General features: G+C 36.3%; 1 protein-coding gene across 3 annotated transcripts in view; it reads left to right on the top strand.

The window, feature by feature from the left end:
- The window catches only part of WASF1 (WASP family member 1), a 79,289-nt gene that overhangs the window by 22,349 nt on the left and 37,736 nt on the right, over nt 1-19,204 (top strand). The window contains exon 1 of one of the 3 annotated variants that reach the window (XM_042885979.1): nt 2,141-2,157. The exons of the other annotated variants lie outside the window; for them this stretch is intronic. The gene's annotated coding sequence lies outside the window, so the exon portion shown is untranslated. Of the gene's footprint in view, nt 1-2,140; nt 2,158-19,204 lie in introns of those variants that run through there. 3 annotated transcript variants of the gene reach the window in all.

The following is a 19,204-nucleotide window of genomic DNA, read 5'->3' as shown; positions in this document are numbered from 1 at the left end:
TGTTTTCTTGTCTTTTCGTGCCTTGGCTGGGTACGGGACTTGTTTGTTAAGCTTTAATGTTGATTATCAAATGGAAGACTGTCCTCATTCTTCTCTATTTGCCATGAAACGGATGGGAGGTGGGAAGGAAGGAGGAATGAGGCTGTACTGAAAACTGTGTTGTAGTATGTCATCTTGTGAGTGCTTTTGGGTTTTGTGCATCTCAGGAGAGATGTTTTCTGAAGCTGACTTAACTCCATGCAGTCAATGAAGTTATGATCACTTCTTTGAGCGATCCAGTTGCCTAGCTGTGCACATACTTGCATGTAAGTCTCTGTTTACTTGTTCTTCTGCAATAAGTGCATTGCATTGCAGACTGTATAGTCTGAGGTAGAAGACTTAAAAATGTATTTCTCATGCATATAGCTAATTATAGCTAGCTGCCTGGTTTCGGGCAGTGATTTGTTCTCGGTGGCTTGACTGGAAACTCGAAAAGCAGGATTTCTACGTGTTAGCAGCTATTACTCTGAAAATAGTAAATAGTTCTATCTGTCCATTTTACTGCAGTAGTTGTTGAAATCTATGTGAAATATTAGAAGTTTTCTAGAATTTCTGTCAGGTTGTTTAAGTCTTGCATTAATTTTTTTTATTATTCATAAAGACTTTACTAGTTGCTCATCTTTATAATATCCTTTTTGTTTGTGGAAATAAGGTGTCATAAATTACGATCAGTACAATAAAAGGTGAACACTTAAATATGGAAATTACTTCTAGTAGATAGAACTTTAGGCAGCTTACATTGTGCACAGCATTTCTGAAAATTCTGAGGCTAATTTAAACAGATACAGGGTGTGGGAATTTAAGTAGTTTAAAAGTTGATATCTATGTACTTATATACAGATTAAGTGTTGCTAGTAGGAAAGCAACTGGTGCCTTTAAATAAATAATCTCTCTTTCTTTTCCACGTTTTTATGAGTCTTCATGTGGGCTGCAGAAGCTGGGAGATCTCAGACCTAAGCTTCCTTTTTTATTCCTCTGCCTTTCTGCGTGAGGTAATGCATTCTCTTCACCCAGCAACGTGAAGCTTTGTTGCAACTGGCAGAAGGGGCAGTCAGAGATCCAATATGCCAAACTGAATTGAAATGCAAAGGAGAGACAGTTTATTGAACTAAATAAATGAAAAATAAAGGAGGGAATGCGTGAGGATATAAGGTGAAGACAGAAATTGGTGTAAAGATATGAACAATGGAAATCAAGATAATCTGATCTCAGAGCAGGTTTGTCATTTTCAGCTGTGGATATAAAGAAAACATCAGAAAAAAAATCCTCTTCCCTCCTCTTTGCCTGTTGCTACAAATATCACCGATGCATCTCATTCTACCTGTAGGTTTATGGTTCCTTAGAAATGCAAAAAGTCTCCCCAAACCAATTTTAAAAACAGTTTTAAGTACACTCTCTTCATCTCCTTTTGATAATATCCAATGAAATACTTAAATACTAGTTTAATGGCTTTTAGGACATAAAGTGAGAAAGCTTGCCGATTGCCTGTTAAAGCATACCTTATGCTCTAGTAAAAATGGTTTCATTTTCAACTTCATTGCAGTAACTGAGGAGTCAGGAAGCTACATTAACTTTATAAATTCAGTATTTCTTGAGTTATTTTGAAAATCAGCAGATTAGTTACATAGTTGAAGATCTAAAGTGGGCAAAATTGCACGCACAAGGAAACTATTGTTTTGGGTTGCATAAAGCACTTCAGTGGTATTTACATGCAGTTGTAGAACTGGAAGGAAAGAGTGTGCAGTATGTGCTTGAGCACAACAAAACATGATTAGTTGTTTGTAACTTGTATGCAGGTATGTTTTAGTTTGTTTTTTTTTTTTTTTGTTTTTTTTTTTTTTTGAATCATAGAACCTCAAAGTTGGAAAGGACCTGCAAGACCATCTAGTCCAACCATCCTCCCACTACCATTGCTACCACAGCACTAAACCACATCTTATAGCTCCTCATCCAGACGCCTCTTGAACATTGCCAGGGATGGCGACACCACCACCTCCCTGGGAAGAGCACAGATATGGAAATTATGAATTTTAATTGTGCCTCTGCACTGGCACGGCTTACTGTTTTTAAGGGGAAATAACCTGATATGAAAAAGCTGAATTCCTGCCTAGAGCAAAGGTGAAGGTTATGATTTTGATTTTTGTACTTGCAACCAGTAGAAAGAACTCATGAAATACCATGATGTTCAGCATGAATTAGTTATTCAGTTCTAGTTGAATAACTGGATTCATGGTTGTCTGAAAATCTTTGAGGGGGAGACATAATGATTTGAAAAACATGGTTTTTGTCTTTATTTACAGAGGGATGGATTTAGTGTGGTGAGCTTTTTTCAATTTTTTTCTTATTTTTCAAGTCTGATCTTGAAGACAAAATAAAGTTGTGACGGAGAGACGAGCCAGGAACTTGCAGGAATAAGAAAATAACACTGTTTCCCATAAGAAGCACCATATTTCAGTTTTGACCACTTGTGGTAAACGTGACATGCTTCCATTTGATCTTGCTTCAAGTGCTTTGATAAGCTTATATATGGAAATGTTTAGACTTACTGAGCAGTAATGGAGTAGAGAAGCTAGGATAGTCTCTTAAGGGAAATAAAGAATAATAAAAAGATTTTTCTTCTGACTCCCCCAAGTGCATAGTATTTTAGTGAAAACAGTAGATTTCAGACATTTGAAAGATGAAGATGGATGAGAAGTTGTTTGTGGTGTAGATGAGGGTACCGTGTAACAAAACTATGGCAAGGAGTTTTCATGCGATTTGTGACATCAGTAGTGGATGTGTACACTGGCAGTATATGAATTGATTAGGAAGATGATAGGTATTCCCTAAATCATAAGTTACACCACTTCTGTGTTTCTGCTCTTTATTTAAGTTGCTAAGTCAGTTTTCATAAAAGTTGTCTTTAGAAATCCATAGGTAGCCACTCTCAGAGACTCAATTCTGAGCTGGCTGTTTTGAGTTGGTCTGACAGCTCTTCTGGAGAAAGCTTATTTAAAAAAAAAAAAAAAAAAAAAAAAAAAAAGCTTTAAAATAATGGAAAGAAAGCTTCTGCAGATTAGTACCTATTAAAATGCATGTGTAAGAGGAATAAGGTATTTTTCAAAAAACCCAACAACTTTGTCTAGAGGTGTGTCATAGCTGTGATTAAAACACAGTAAAAATGCAAAGTGCTTTGCCTGCAGATTAAAAATAAGAAGAGTACTACGTGCTACCTAAATCTGTTGGAGGAATTCTGGATAACTGAAAATAGTAATTTATTACCCCTTTTTTAACTAAAACAAAAACCCATTTTTCTTAATGCCTGGTATGTACAAAATAAAGATTCTGTTTATCTTGACCACAATATTATTTTTTAATTTCTTCTGTCTTGAGTATATTTATCTGTTTTCTTTTGGCCTCGTTCCTAGGAATTGTTTTGACAGAGTGGAGCTACAAAAGCATTCCTTTTAAGTCTGTTTTTAGGATTGGAGCTTCCACTGTGTTTTGGGTTGGAGACTGATCTGTTATTTCTAAACTAGAGGCTTCCTTTCAGTCGTTGTAGTAGAGCATGAGGTTCTATTTTTAAGAGAACAGTTGAGATTCATGTGCTTCTTTTTCTTTCTTATTTAAATAATAACTGAGTTAGCTATCTGAAGCTTCAAAGCTTCTTTGCTAAGAGGAGAATAGGAAGAAAAAAGTGGGGAAATCACCTGCTGATGTAATAACAGCAAACTTGAGCTTTTTTTTTTTTTTTTTTAATACACCTCCTATTTTATATGGCATAGTAGAGATTTCACACAGTAGAATTCTAAAAATTGTGTGATGAATGTTTTTGTTTCACGATGATTGTCATCATGTTTTTGACGTAATGGAATTGTGCTGATAACCGTGTCCTAGACCAGTTTTGATTCTGCATTGCAACATTGAATGACAATGTTAGTGATTTCAGAAAGGGCACATACAGCACCTTTTATTCTTTATATGATATATCTGATGGCAAGCTTATTATTATGATTTTTTTTTTTAAAGTAATAATTGTAAAAGCAATTTTATATCCAGAAATTTAGCTATGGCATTTCATAGTTCTTCTCATTATATGTTTTGTTTCCTTGGCTTTTTAAAAATTATGAAGTAGTCATTTTACGTGCTCTTAATCTGGCTGCTTGGTGTGATCACAGTCATCTAATAACACTAAGAACTCTATATACATATTTATAATACCAATTCTGGCGTGTATGCCATTTTTTCTGGTTTTGTTCAGCTGAATTGGCACTTAGAAAACATTCTGTGAGCCTGCCCTCCAAATGATGTCAGTGAACACTAGCATTCTAGAACAAAATTCAGCTAAGCATTTGTATCAGTGGCAGAAGATAGTCACTGCAGTAGTGACATGGATGCTGGTGCCACCTACTTAAGGGAATAATTGTCAAAGAAAAATCAACATCCTCATCTCTGAATCTTTTCAGGAAGGCTTAGAAAACAGTATTATTTCTTTTTCTTCACAAATTTTTATCTTCACTTTCAAGATTAGTTAAACACAACTCTGTCCTTCAGGGCTGGTCTGTAAAAGTGTTTTATCCTGGTACCATCAGCAAAAAAGAATGAAATGACATTTTGTAATTCAATGTATTATAATCTACATGGAAGAAGGACAGTGTTTTTGTTAGCTCCTGTCTAATGATAAACTAATTAAGGTGGGGTGACTGGTCTTTCTGTAACACTTTTCAGAGTTTGTATTTTCAGATACTGTTTTTCAAGCTATTTTTTTGTGGAGTACATCTTGCTGGGAGTGGATGCCGCTGTCTAAACTACAGCTCTGTGTTGGACTGTGTACACTCTCAAGGGTAGAACATACTGTAAGAGCTATGTGTATAATTATTTGGGATTTGCTGCTCTAGACTTCTTCCACAGGAGGCAGGTCAAAGAACACCTTGCAAGTCCTACAGTGATCTGAATTGTCTGTGCTGAAGTAACTCTTATCGTTGCTAGTTCACTGTGTATTATGTTTCAGTTTTATTATTATTTGAGAATCAGAGCTTTTGCTGGACCTCTGTCCAGGATGTTGATAAAAACTTCTTCCAAATATGTGCATTATGTATGATTTTTGGAATGGTTTGATATTAGGATTCTGAATTTGAAGGTAAAGTCACTTTTTTTTTTTTCTTTAAAAGCTATAAAACCATCCCATATTCTCAGTTTACAGGTTTGAACAAGTGCTGCCTTTATGGCCTTAAACTAACAAACAGTTCTTTTGCCAACTGCGTCCATTGGATCTCTCCTCTACAAAAGACCCATTTCTTAATTTTCTCCTTCCCTTCCTCCTCAGGGTCAGCTCATGCTTCATTGCCAGAACTGTTGAGAAAGTTATTCCACAGAACTCTCCTAAGAAGTCTAAGGACAGAGTAGCACTACTTCCTGAACTATTAATCAGTGGAAACAGCTTATCAGATGCAAACATCTATTCCTTTTTCATTGTTGAGTAGATACACAATGAATGTTTAAGCCAGAGTGGTTGAAATGTTTATTCCATTAATGCTGCTTTCTCTGCTAATGCTTATTAAGGAGAAACTCTATCTTTAAAGTGGTTGAAAAGAACTTTCAAGATCTTTTGGCAAGAGGATTAAGACAGATTTATTTTTACAGGATATACTGCTGCTTCTCTGCAAGGCACAAAGCAAAAATATTTTAACATTACTTGATGATCTACACTTGAGTTTTTCACATCTACTACTACCAATAAATAGTGCTAATAGATGAAGTGATAGAAGTGAATAATAGAAGCTATTTTTACTTCTTAACTGTAAATGCAGGCTTTTGGTAGACACCTGTAGAAAACCTTCTAACTACTAACAGAGTGGCACTTTGGAAAGCAAAGGGATGAATAATTTGTGGTTTGCTTGTTCTGGCATTTGTTTCTTTGTTGTTGTTGAGTTTTTTGTTTGTTTTATAATTCAAATTTAGTGAGCTCGAGAATTTTAGGAATGTATAAGCAGTGGAAAATTGACAAGCAAGACTTGCAAAATAATTTATTTTCCTAAGCCTTAAAAATTCCTTCATGGTGTAAAGATTCCTGTATGGTTTATCTGTTGATAGTAAGCTCTATGTATTTTTCTTCATGAGGAGGCAGAAGGGGGGAAGAGATCATTTTTTTGTGCAGCTGTATACAAAATACATGTGCAGTCTTGACTTAAAATAGAAGTAGCCACATAAACTGTCAGAAGCCTTGAAAACATACGGATTTGAGATGTGCCTTATAATAGGATAATTCACTGTAGCAAGAAGGATTAGATGACTAAGTGAATTAAAGATAAATGGCGCTTCAGAATTTTAGAGACTGTGCATAGGTGTATCAAAATGCATGTGGTCTTTGTAAAGGCAATAAAATAATATTAAGGAAAGTGTGATGCTGAACATGGCTGCTTTATACACAATCATCACAGTTGATGACAACTGGCTTCTGAGGTAATAAATACAGATTTAACATATACTTGTAATGTTCCCTTAACTGTGAAAAATACTCTTTTTCCAGACAAAATATTAATTTTGAGGTTGTTAATGTAGAGAAACAGTTGTATTGGGAAAGATGACAGTAATGTTAGGAAAAGCAGATGTGAATTTTCCAGCTTAATTAAACTTGCAGATCTGCAGGTGGAATTTTCAGCAAGACATGGTTATGTGAAGGGGTGAAGTGCGGATGAACAGAGCTGGCATAAAGCAGAGAAAACCAATTTCAGTCTCTGTCTGTGGCGCTGGCAAAGAATGAGAACAGGAAAGGTGTGCATACGGCTCTTCTCTAACACACATGCCCAGCTTCCAGCACTGAACGGTTTGCATTCAGAATTTCTGAGGTCAAGAGAGTGATCTACAGAAACACTGCTGCTTAGCTGTCACTGGTATATAAAATTTTGAGCAAAAGCTGTCATAAATTGTCAAGCCTTTGTGAATCTGGAGATGCAGCTGTTAGCTCACTCAGGTGCCTGAGGGCTGCTTGGAAAGCATTTGTGCACATTCTTGCTACTCAGTTTTCAAGGGTGCAAGCCACTAGGAGTCAGCTGAGCATTTCTGATGTGCCTAGACAATAGGAGGTTGAGCCCAAACCACAGCTCTTCTTTCTTTGCCAGTTTTCAGAGAGAGGGAGAGAGAGAGAGAGTGTGTACCAGTAGCTGTATCCTAATCATGAAGTTATTCTAGAAAGTGGGAAGGATGGATTTGAATAGACAGGGAGTTTACTGCTTAGTGAGCCTGGGATGCTCTGTGAAAAGTGGGAAATAACATCAATTCATCCACTTGTCTGGATGCAGATACTGTGGTTAAAAAAAAAAAAACAAACTGTGGGGAAATGTTTAGAATAGTTTGAGATGCTTGCTTCAAGTGTAGCTTAGGTAATTAAATCCACAAAAGAATGAACATTACAGAAATGCTTTCTCTTACTTGTTTCTTTTTGGCTGGTATAGGTTTTTACTTAGGAAACAATATTTTGACTACTCTTTTTCTATACCTATGACTCTTACGTTCATAGTATAGAAAATGAAGGAGCTTAATGCAGTCTGCAGCTTTCTCCCTATAACCAGCAGCCTTATTTCTTATTCTTTAGCTTTGAGTGCTGTGCCTTACTTTGGTTCTGACCCCTTGCGTTCTCTTGAACAAGAGCTGTTAAAGCTGGTACAGTTAAAATTCAGTGCGATCACTTAGCACACATTTATTGACTTTGATGGTTCTGTATATAGAGAACAAAAGACTGCATTTTTCACTTTTATAAAAAAATGATCTCAAGCATTCTGAAAACAACCTTGTCTTTGATTACCAATGAATGTATCTTTAGTGGAAAATAAGTGAGCTATGAAAAAATATATTTCAAAGGGTCTCAGTGCAGAGTATAAGTTGGATAGTGTGTACATGAAGAAAACTTCCCTGGTACAGCTTGCATGTGTAATAATACAGAACTGTACTGGCTGTCATGCATGTGTTAATGTTATTCGGTATTTAAAATATAAAACAAATAAAAACTTCATTATAGTCCATCAAAATTTTCCTTATAATTCTTTCAGTATCTTCTTGAACAAGTGTAGGCAATACAAATGCCAGCATCCTTTTTGTTCTTCCATCTTATATATTTTTTGTTTCCTTTTTAATATTTAAATATGTATTTAAATAATTATTACTTTATAATTTATAAATTATATTAAATTACATAAATTTATATTAAATATGTCGATGAAGTCTGTAGATGAGAGGTTATGGTAAGATAGAAAAGAAACTGAATGGTTCTGAGGTCTTGGTGGATTAGGGTGAAATGTAGAAAGCTAAAAGAGTAGAAAAGAATTTTTGAATTTATCAGTAAGAGCGTGCATGAGAAAAACTAACAATGATAAATTGACAACTGAAATCTAAATTCTGTAAAAGGCATATCTGATAGTAGGCTGTATTTCTCAAATAGCTAGAAATATAATAATGCTGTCTTATGAAGCATGAGACAGATATCATAGTCATGCATGCAGTTAAGGACTAGGAACATGATTTGTTTGGCAACAAATTAAAAGAGTTGATCTTTTTTTTTCCCTCTTTTCTGTAAGTACATGAGAAGGTAAACATTAAAGGAAGAAATGTTAAGATAAGCCACAGTGCTGGCAAAAGGGCAAATATCTCTAAGTGAGGCATGGATGTGTTGGGGTGGAAATTGGAAGTAGTGTTTAAACATACGTGTATGGTTAAACACTGACTTTCAGTTAGTTTTATAGCCCCGCAGAAGATATAAAACAAGAACTTGGTTAAAGAAAACTCGTATGACTTAATTGGCTATATTGAACTTTCTCACCTTAATCTGGTTATATGTTGCTGTTTGAGTGGCTCAATAGAGCCGTGGTCTACAGCTGTAACTTGGCATAACAGAAAGAATGAATGATGAGCATCTTCTGTATTCTGTACATTCTTTCATCCAAGGGGTATAATGTAAAGTAACCAGACTTTGTGTATAACCTAAGGGAAGTTCAATTTCTAGTTAAAATGTTTTCCTCTCATTGTGTCATTGACACAGTGTCAGTGTCATTTCCTCTCAGTGTGTCATTGGCCATTTTCAGTTTGGAGGCTTTGTAAACTTATTGGGATTACACTATTTAGGTATCTGTAGCAAATCTCTCAGTGCTGCTCTCGTTTTCCATGACTTAATGGGAGCGTGTTACATTCTTGTTGTCCACGGACACAGATTCTGGGGTGCTGCTCTGTGCATTACTCCTTGCAAACAAGTTATGGATTGTATTTCCTATTATGTACTTGCTAATGATGAAATAGTCACTGGTAGGATCTAAAAATATCTTATTTAGGATACTGATTCCATCTGTATGCCTTAGTACAATTGAGTGTTCTGCCTTTGCTACGTCTTTGATATCGCATAGCAGATGATGTCTCTGTTGTGATTGGTGCTCGGACAGGTTGCAGTATGCAGCAAAACTTGTTTCTACCTGAAATTTCAATCCACACACCTTTTCTGTTAGTCACCAAAATGGGTATTTTTCAACTTAGATTTAATTTAAATCTCTTTTTTTTTTTTTAATATGAAGTTTTGTTGAACAGCTGGCTCAGTTTCCTCTATTAACTGTGTGTTCTATGGCCAAGTCTTACTTTTATACTTTCCAATGTGCCTGGTACATTAAGTTTTTAATTTAGGACAAGAAATTGATCTAAAATGGTCCTTTGGAATTTTCAATGCATTTTCTAATGCTTAAAGTATAAACGTATTCTGAATTATTAATGTGTTCCACAAATATTGAGACAGTCATGTTAATAATTTGGTAAAAATATGCACTTGAAACATTTTAAAATTTAGTTATATATAAAATGAAAGAAGAGAAAAAAAATGGTACTGAAAAGAACAAAATGAAATATCTTAAGTGCTATGTACTAAAAGTATGAGCTGTATAAAATGTGCTGTCAAGGTAGAAATGCTGGTAATGTAGAAATATGCAAATGTGTGCTTTTTCCAGCTATTCTGTTGAAAGTGCAGAATAATAAAATAGAACAAAACGTTGAACAGATCAGCTAGAACTGTAACATTAGAATGATGTATTTTACAGAATATTTTGTGCTAAATTTATTTACCTCCCATTTTAAGGAGGAAATTATTTAATTCAAAAGAAGAAAATGGCATTTTCACTCAATTAGTGAAGAAAAAAACAGTCACATAATCGGATATCAGAAAGATGATGCTCTATTATTAGACGAGTGTAGTGCCTGTATGGTCAGTGTTCCGCAGCTATTTTGACTTCTAAACCTGATAGATTTTCAGAGCAGTAGTAATACTTTTATTCAACATCCAGTGCTCGAGTCTCAACGTGCTGTTGCTTTAAAAATGATACAAGGAAAGAACTTTTCTGATTTTTATGATTATTTCATTGTTTTTTTTTCCTGTGATCTAGCATGAGAACCCACAAAAAGTATTTTTTTATAAATTTTGTCTAAATTTAACACCCTGAAAAATGTAAAATTATACTAGCAGAATTTGTAGTGAATGGTCTTTGCTAACAAATCCGTATTTAGAACATGGTTCTCTGAGGCAGATTCCCCATGCATGAGCCAGAGAAGTTAGATGAAACTTCTTTAATCTGTGTTCCAGAAGACTTTTCAGCTGATCTGTGGAATTTTGTGAATACTTTGAGTAATCACCCTCATGGCAATAATCAAGCTGCAAGAACCTTGCAGTTTAAATAATGTGAATAACACAGTTGAGGAATGTGTCCCCCCACATTGTTTGTTTGAAACTTAGCAACTCTTCAGAGTTGTGCAATGAAGTCCTTCCATTTTCTTTGTTTTTATATCGTTTAGTCTGGAGAAGAGGAGGCACAGAGGTGACCTTATTGCAGTCTACAACTTCCTAAAGGGAGGTTGTGATGAGGAGGCCTCTTCTCCCACGCAACAAACAGAACCCGAGGAAATGGCCACAAGTTGTGCCTTAGGAGGTTTGTGTTAGACATAAGGAAGAACTTTTTGTCTCAGAGAGTGGTCAGGCACTGGAATGGCTGCCCAGGGAGGTGGTGGAGTCGCCGTCCCTGGCAGTGTTCAAGAGGCGTCTGGATGAGGAGCTACGAGATGTGGTTCATTGCTTGTAGTAGCAATGGCAATGGGAGGATGGTTGGACCAGATGGTCTTGCAGGTTGTTTGCAACCTTGCAATTCTACGATTGTCAGAAGGAATCAAAACCAGAATTGTTAACGTAGCAAATGAGTTTTAGATATATTTTAGCAGTTTAATTGCCTTATTTTATATATTTATGTCACGGATTTGACCAGATCAATCTATGTCCGTGACAGGGGCGACAGGCCTCTGCCCTCTCCCCCCCCCCACCCCAGTCCCACAAAATGGGAAGGAAGGAAGGGAGGAAAAGAACAGCGGCAACAATCTATGGAGGAAAACTTATTTTACTATAATATCGGAATACAAGATAACACAATAGATACAATTTAATTGCAATTGAGATTAATAAATCAGACAAGATGAGAGAGAGAGAGTTCCCGGGGCCGATTCAAACCTGAAAAGCTTGGAACGGCTAGGAAAGCACCCTCCAGCACCCACTGCCAGGCAGCAAGAGAGCGCCCCCCCCACCCAGAAGGGCCAGATCCTGTGACTTCTGTAATGTACAGGGATAGGTAGCTGGGATTGGGCAGTGACACTTTAATGCCCCGTACACTACATGATGTTTTGATGTGGAATACTGAAACCCAAAAACAAAAAAAAACAAAAACAAAAAACATAGAACCATGACAATTTATGTTGTACTAATGCAGGAGGAAATCTTCTGTAGCACACAGGAATAAATTACTTTGCTTTTACTCAAAGTAAATTTGCTTGATTTTTATTGCATCTTGGAAGAGTCCATTTCAGTACTGGAAAAAAAAAAAAAAAAGCTTTATTTAACATAGAAATGTTGCAATATGTCTCCAGCTAAATACAATAATTTAGAAGGTATTAAATACTGACTCTACTGTTTACCTTGTATGCTCTCTGATAACAACTTAAACTTGAGTTTCTCAGAGCAATTTTACTGCTCAAACTCTTGCTTGTGCTTAGCTTTATTGTGAAATTTGCTCATTCTTTCATCAACAAAGAAATGTAACTGAAGAATTCAATCAGCCATTTCAAGTTGAGTTGTATTTTGTGTGTGTACAAAATATCTCATTCTTGAAATTCGCCTTTCAAATAATATTAATTTTGAAATTTTCGTAGATCTAAAACTTAAATATTTTAAATATTGTGTTGAGGTACTGTTTTATCTGCTTTTAATTATTTAATTTAACCCCTGAGAGTAACTTTGACTATTATTACTTTGTACTGACTCCATTACGCTTGTAAGAGCTCTCTGCAGCCCTTTTTAGAAGAAAACGCTTCTTGAACCCCGGCACTCAGGGCCGTGCCCGCTGCCCCGTGCATCCCGCTCCACGCCCTGTGCTGCAGACCCTGTCCCTAACCCCACTGCCCCTCCCCTGACGCAGCTCCACGCCGTTCCCTCGGGCCGCGTCGCTGTCACACAGAGCAGAGCTCAGCGCTGCCCTCCGCTCGCTGTGAGGAGCTGCAGCCGCCGTAAGGGCTTCCCTGTTCTTGACACGTGTTTCAAAGATTACGAAAGGTTGTGTTACACAGACTCATCCGAACTCCATGTTGTAGCTGCTGCAGCAGCAATCACCAAGCAGCAGCTGAGTGATGGAGTTGTTCATTATAATGTCAGACTGAGAACTGGGCAGCTTATTGCTGTAACAGTGCCAGATAGTGTTTAGTGTGCTTGGTCAGAAATAAGCCAATTTTGACTTAACAGGACACTGTGCGGTGTGCAACTTTGCTTGACAGTAGTATCTTTCTCTCCCTGTTTCAGCTTACAGAGGTGAAAAAAATGCATGTGGGTGTGGGGGCACTATGACTGAAGTTTTTCAGAATTCTGTTTTCAACTCATTTACCACTGAAGTCAGAAATGAGGGAGCATCCAACCCTCCTCTGACTGAGGGCAGCACACAACTGGAAATCAGCACCAACAGTGGAATCACAGGTGTAGGAAGTGATTTCAAAAATTGAACTTGTCTTCAAAATCCAGAAATCCTTGCTGTAAAGATAGGCTCAGTTTGTTCATCTAGTCATTTTGTTTATATATTTCAGAGTAAGGTTAGTATCTTCATGTGAAAGATGTTTAACAGGAATGGTAGTTGGTGAATACAAATGTCTTTATAGTTCCTTTCCTCACTGCCCAACAGTTGGTGCATCAACATAAGGAGAGTCAGCCAAGCTGAGTTTGAGCTATGTCCTAGGTCTGTGACTGAAAACAATTCTGTTTTCCTAGATAAAATGTTTATGCTGTAGGAACTTTCCTTCTACACTTCTCTTTTTCCTGGCTTTTCTCAGTATTTTTGGTTGAATGAGATTTATTCTGAGCTAAATTGAAGAATACTTCTTCTTAAGTAGCAGCTGACCTGTGGGTTTTATGAAATATTGCAGTGGCTTTCTTTGGGAGTTTGCCAGTCTTTCTGAGGCACCAGTGTGTTTTCAAAGACAGGTTTGACCAATCATTTGTTGGCAATAATTTACAAATCATTGATCCTTCCTCAGAATGAGAGAATGGACATCAGATATCCTGGAGCTTTCCATGCTCTTGTACTCGGCTTTGTGATTGTTCAAGTTTTTTAAAACTACACTGAGATTCCTCTTGGGATTTGCTTGCTGTGGATTCCTGCAGTGTACCTAATACAATGGTTTGAGTACTATTTCAGCAAGCCTGACCAAGTGCTGAAGGGAGACTTTTCAAACTAGTGTGTTCCCATCTACAGTTTTGTTTAGGACTGTGTGACTTCTAAGGAAATTTGAAGTGACAGGTAGGAAACAGGGCCTCTTGAAGACGTAAAATATCAGTTTTGTGAAAACTTCAGAGGACTTGGAAAACTCACTGACTAAGCAGAATGCTGACAACTAGAAATCACTGAAAAATGGTGGCAGTGATTGAAAGCTTTATTTTAGATTAAGTCAGCTAAATACCTTTGAAGTGAGGTGATGTGCTTTTGTAGTGACAAATGCCTGTTCCTGAAGCTTCTTTTGTTTCTGTTTAGCTGATACTCATCTGTTACCTTGACTGGTAACAAAACATCTTATCCTTGCTCTCAAAGTTAACACTCAATGTAAGTATGCTGTCATGGTTTGGTTATTTATACACAAGTACACTAGTGTTTTATCTCTTTGTGTGATGCTTCCCTTTAATCAAAAAGTAGTAATATTTTTGAACTTCAGCAGTAGTAGGAAATAACCCCATTTTTGGGAATAAGTACAGCTCAGTAAACTTATGGGTTACATTATGAGTAACTGTATGACTTGCAGGTAAGTACTGGACAGTCACTTTCATCCTTTAATTTATACAAATATGTACATACATATGTGTGTGCATACATATATGTTTATACATAGATATACATAACCTTTCTCTAAATGTTTACATATTAGGAATTTTAATTTTGTTACTTTAGAGTTTTACATATGGTTGCTTTTTTTATTATTTTTCTCTTTCCTCTTTTGTTAGCAGAATACTGTCTGTGTTGTGGTGCCTGATAAAAGCTGGGAAGATGCTCTGAACTTGCACTATAATTAAATAGCCAAATAGAACAGTTTTGTTTTACCTGTTGCTTTGCCTTTAGTTACCTTCTTTCTGGTTAATTGTTGGGAGGGAAGTACTTCTGTGAGTGATTGGGATGCAAATTTTGAAACTCAAATTACTATGCTCTTCCATCACAGTGACTCGTGTGTGGCACAGATCATCTCAACACTAACAGAAAAACTAGAATTATGTAGGAGTTGCCATATGCATTAAATATTAGTTACCTAAGCTGGTACCAGTCTTCAGTTACAGCCAAGAACACCAGTAGGGAGAAGCAACAGAGTTCAAATATGTTTAACAGTGCTGAGCTACGTTTTCACTGGCTATGCATACCTCAGAGTCATTTGTTCTCACAAATGCTTAAATTGGGAAGTTAGGGGGATTCCTTCCCAATTCTGTTTTTTGTCTGATTTTTTTTATCTTACCTCATTTCTGTGTCACCAGAACACAAACTCTTTAACCTTCAGTTAACTCTGCAGATTTTCCAAAGTTCTACAGATAGAACCTAAGGATACCTACTGCATAATCTCTAGCTCTTATGTGTGTTCAGAGTCTCTTTCAGGTCTTCTCTCCTTTGTATTCCTCACTAAGGATTTTGAATATGTGGGATAGCTTGGGCAGAACACAGTTTTCTCTGGCAAGTGTAGTCATAGTATCAGTCATGAAAAATAGCAGGTTCCAGCATCTGTAGCTGACTTCTTCTTTGCCTGTGTTTGTATTCACTCATGAAGCATACTCATGAAAGTGTGCTAATTTGTAAATTGCAAAACAGCACTGATTACATATTATGAATGCTTGCTTTTGGCAAACAGTTTTGGGTTAGCATAATAAATTTACCTCTAGCTCAAGGTCTGGTTTTTAGGTATACTTTTTTTTTTTTTTTTTTTTTTTTTTTTTTGGTGGACAGTATTTAGTGAAATGCTATTTTAACTTTCTTCTAAAGTCTGTGGCTACCCTGGTTAGTATTCTTTCTGTATTACTTCCTCCGAATATAATATTCCTTTTACTTCAACCTGTTTTCTTCAACCTTTTTACTTCCAAAGGAGTATATTTTATTAGGAATTCATGATCATCAGTGAGAAAGACAGCAATTACACTGCAACAATTTAATGTAGTGTTCACCTCAGACATCGTCTTGGATTCTTGCTTCAGAGATGCTTCTGCTTAGCACAGGCTAGTTCCTTCTGCCACCTCTTTGGGGTAAGTCTGAAGCAAATTCACCTCTGAAGGGCTGATTCTTCAATCTTGAAGCCTTACTGTCTCCTTTTTTATCAGCTGCCTTTCTAAAAAACAAAAGCAAAGAACAATAACAAAACAGCCTACAAAAAAGTAGCAAGAAGCTACTCTCTAACCGGAGAGAAATGGAATTAATCATGTCCATTTCAATAATGGAGTTTACTGTAATTATATCTTCAAGCCAAAGAGAAACAGACTCATCTTGGATCAGAGAAATCTGAATGCCTGCATAGTTCATGGAATCATTGAGGTTGAAAAAGACCCCTAAGATCATCTCGTCCAGCTGTCCTTCTGACCCACCTACTGCCAGTGTTGTCCACTAAACCATATCCTTAAATGTGCAAGATGTCATGATGCTTTCTCATCAATAGAAATATTGTCCCGTGTCTCTTGGTTTGTTTATTTCTATTTTCTCTGCCTGGCAGAAAATGCATCCTAGTTGGTTATTATTTTTTTTTTTCCTTCAGGACACTACATTGATGCTGTTACATTCTTGAGTATCTCACTGATGGTATAAAAAGCATAGCTCTTTTTTCTATATTAGTTGAAGTCATCCTGCAAATCACTTTGGGATATTTAGTAAATATAAAACAAAAATCTTTACTAGCCCCTATGCATACCACTGGAGAATATCAGAACCATTCTTTTGTTTCTTTTCTCACCTGTATTTCTTTTCTCACCTGTTTTTACCTTCTATGAGCTGTGGTTTGTGTTATGGATTCTTTCCTCTTATTTCTCAGGATTCTCAGTTCTGTTCCAATTCTGCATCCAAGGTTCTCTGAATATCTACACTTGGCACATCTTAAATGCAGAATGAATTACTGAAATTAATGATTTATTCCATTCTTATGTTGTTTACTTTGAAAGCAAATGAGTATCTTCATTATTTGATAATTAAGTGTAATGGCTCAAAGTTTAACAGTGCTGAGCTATCTTATTCAGAGCTTTGTGCAGAGAGAAACAGCTGAAGATAATTTCATTTCTGCATCCTTTTTCAGTCACTACCTTTCTTTTGCTAAATGTGTGCTTATAAGAGAAAAGGAGCCAACTTTATTAACTGGGTCTGCCCCTCCTCTTGGCTGGCTGAGCTAATTGTTAAGCTCTGTTGTAGAGAATAAACAGATTCACCATCTTCTCTTTTCTTTCCTGTATCTATCTATAATTGCTCTGTTTCCTCAGGAGCCAGCGGAGAGTTTGCTCTGCCTGTCCCTCTTCACCGAGAATATTTTGATGGTTACATGTAACAATATGGAGTGCCATGGATACTTTCCTTGCTGAGTGAGAACACCTTATTTTCCCTGATAAATGTGTATACACTATTATTATTATTATTTTTTATAGTGGCTTAATACTGTTACTTAGTGCTTAATACTGCCTACTGATTCTGTAGGCAATTACCCTTGCTGCCTGTTAAGAATAGTGCTTTAAGAGGAGCATACAACTGAAAACAGTCTCCCGACCTCATAAAGGAAAGTTTCCTCACAAAGCCTCCAACTGTGAATTGAAGTGGCATCTCCAGTTTAGCGACTGTAGCTTTCATTCCCATGTATTTGCTATTTCCGTGCTCAAATTCAGTTTAGATCAACTAATAAAGGAATGCATGAATATAGGAATGTTCTTACTTCACCTGTCTCCTGTTATTTAAGTTAGTAACTTTCATTAAGTACTGTTTGAAGCATTAGCACTAAAGCAAATTATTTTAATAACTGTTTCCAAACCTGTTGAACTTTTGAGGCTTAAGAAAGGGAGGCAAATACACTCATTCTTTGTGTGTTTGTCTACGATCTCTATTTCTTTCCAATAATTTGTTAACTGGTGTTTGATTGGAGCTAAATTTTATAGGGAAACATATTTGAAAGTTTTTTAAACTCTTACCCACGCTACAAAAATGTGTATCTTTGCAAATGTTAGTGGCAGTGGAAAGGTGGAAGTGTTAGCTTACATGTAAATAGATACAGGAAACTAGAGAGGAAAGGCATCTTATAGATATCCTGATTATGAGAACAGCCTTAGTTAAAGCTCACGATCATCCATCACACAAAAACCTTGAGAGGACTAACTTTAATTAGTTCCAGTTCACAAAAATATTAGTTTGCTCTGTAGTATTTATTCCTTTCCTGACAAGGATGGCTTCAAAACTCAGCGATGGAGACGCTGAAAGTAAGTGCTGGCAAGGATTACTTTTAGTATTTAAGTTAAGGATAAAAACACAAAGGTATATGTTATATATTTAAATGCTTGTGAAATGAAGAAACGTAATTTTGTCAGTAAAATGTTTTCCCTTAAAAATTTAATGTTTTAGATTGTTGCTTAGAGATTATTAAAAGTTAGAGTTGGTTAAAATTTATCAAGTTCTAAATTTTCCTGGTAATCTGTACTTACTATGTAAGTTTGCTAAATGAATAGTGATTCTTTTGTAAGCCAGATAATGCAGCGTTCTTCATCTTTTGTCAGATTTTTACAACAGAAAGGCAAATAATGTGACGTTTCTCACTAATAAATGTTGACATGTGTAGTTCCTTTGGTTTTTCTATTCATTCAAGACTGTTCATTTGTTTTAGGCCACATAAATTAGAGCTAAGAAAAAAAAGTACCTATTGCTATTTCTAAATGTTATCCTGCAAAGAATCTCATTTTAATTCAGAATAACTGGTTACTTAAAGAACCAAGGGCTTGCAATTCTGGACCCTAGACCTCAACCTGCAGTCACCACACAAACTATGATTTTAATTGGGAGAAAAACCACCGAACTTGCAAAACTGCATTTGTACAAGTGTGAGGTTGGAGTCGGTGGCACTAACAAATAATGGCATAACTGAAAGAATTTATGATGTTTAGACTTATTTTAGGTAAGATCATGCAACGCAAATGCATCTGAAATGCCATTTTCACTTTGGGTACCACATTACTGACGGAGTACTGATAAATTAGATGATGCTTGAGTAAGGCCAAAGCATTACTGGAATTAGTGACAGTTTGAGACTTTTTTTTCCTTGTAAGTAAGAAGAAAGCTTAACAACTTGGTGGAATTACTAGCAAAGGAAGGACAGTTGTAAATTCCTGAAGGCTGCAAACAGTGAGAAAGAAGAACTGATTATCTGAATAGTGATCTGAAGGCATAAGGGAAGAAAATGGAGAGAAAGGGAAAATTGACCTCTTTTCCTGTATTTTAAAAATGCTTGGTTGTAGAAGAGTTTACCCAAGAAATTACTGGAAACCCCAGCCCCTTAAAATGATGATAACAGAATGGGGAAGGTGCTAGAAAATGTGTTGTCCTGGGCATCTCAGCACTGGCAGATTTGAACACTCAAGTGTTTACTTAGCAAACGTGCT

Source organism: Lagopus leucura, unplaced genomic scaffold (genome assembly GCF_019238085.1).
Source record: "Lagopus leucura isolate 7727_CA_CO unplaced genomic scaffold, USGS_WTPT01 Super-Scaffold_73, whole genome shotgun sequence".
In the NCBI taxonomy this organism is placed as follows: Eukaryota; Metazoa; Chordata; class Aves; order Galliformes; family Phasianidae; genus Lagopus; species Lagopus leucura.
The sequence above is the reverse complement of the archived record's forward strand: the minus strand, read 5'-3'. Positions and strand labels throughout refer to the sequence as shown.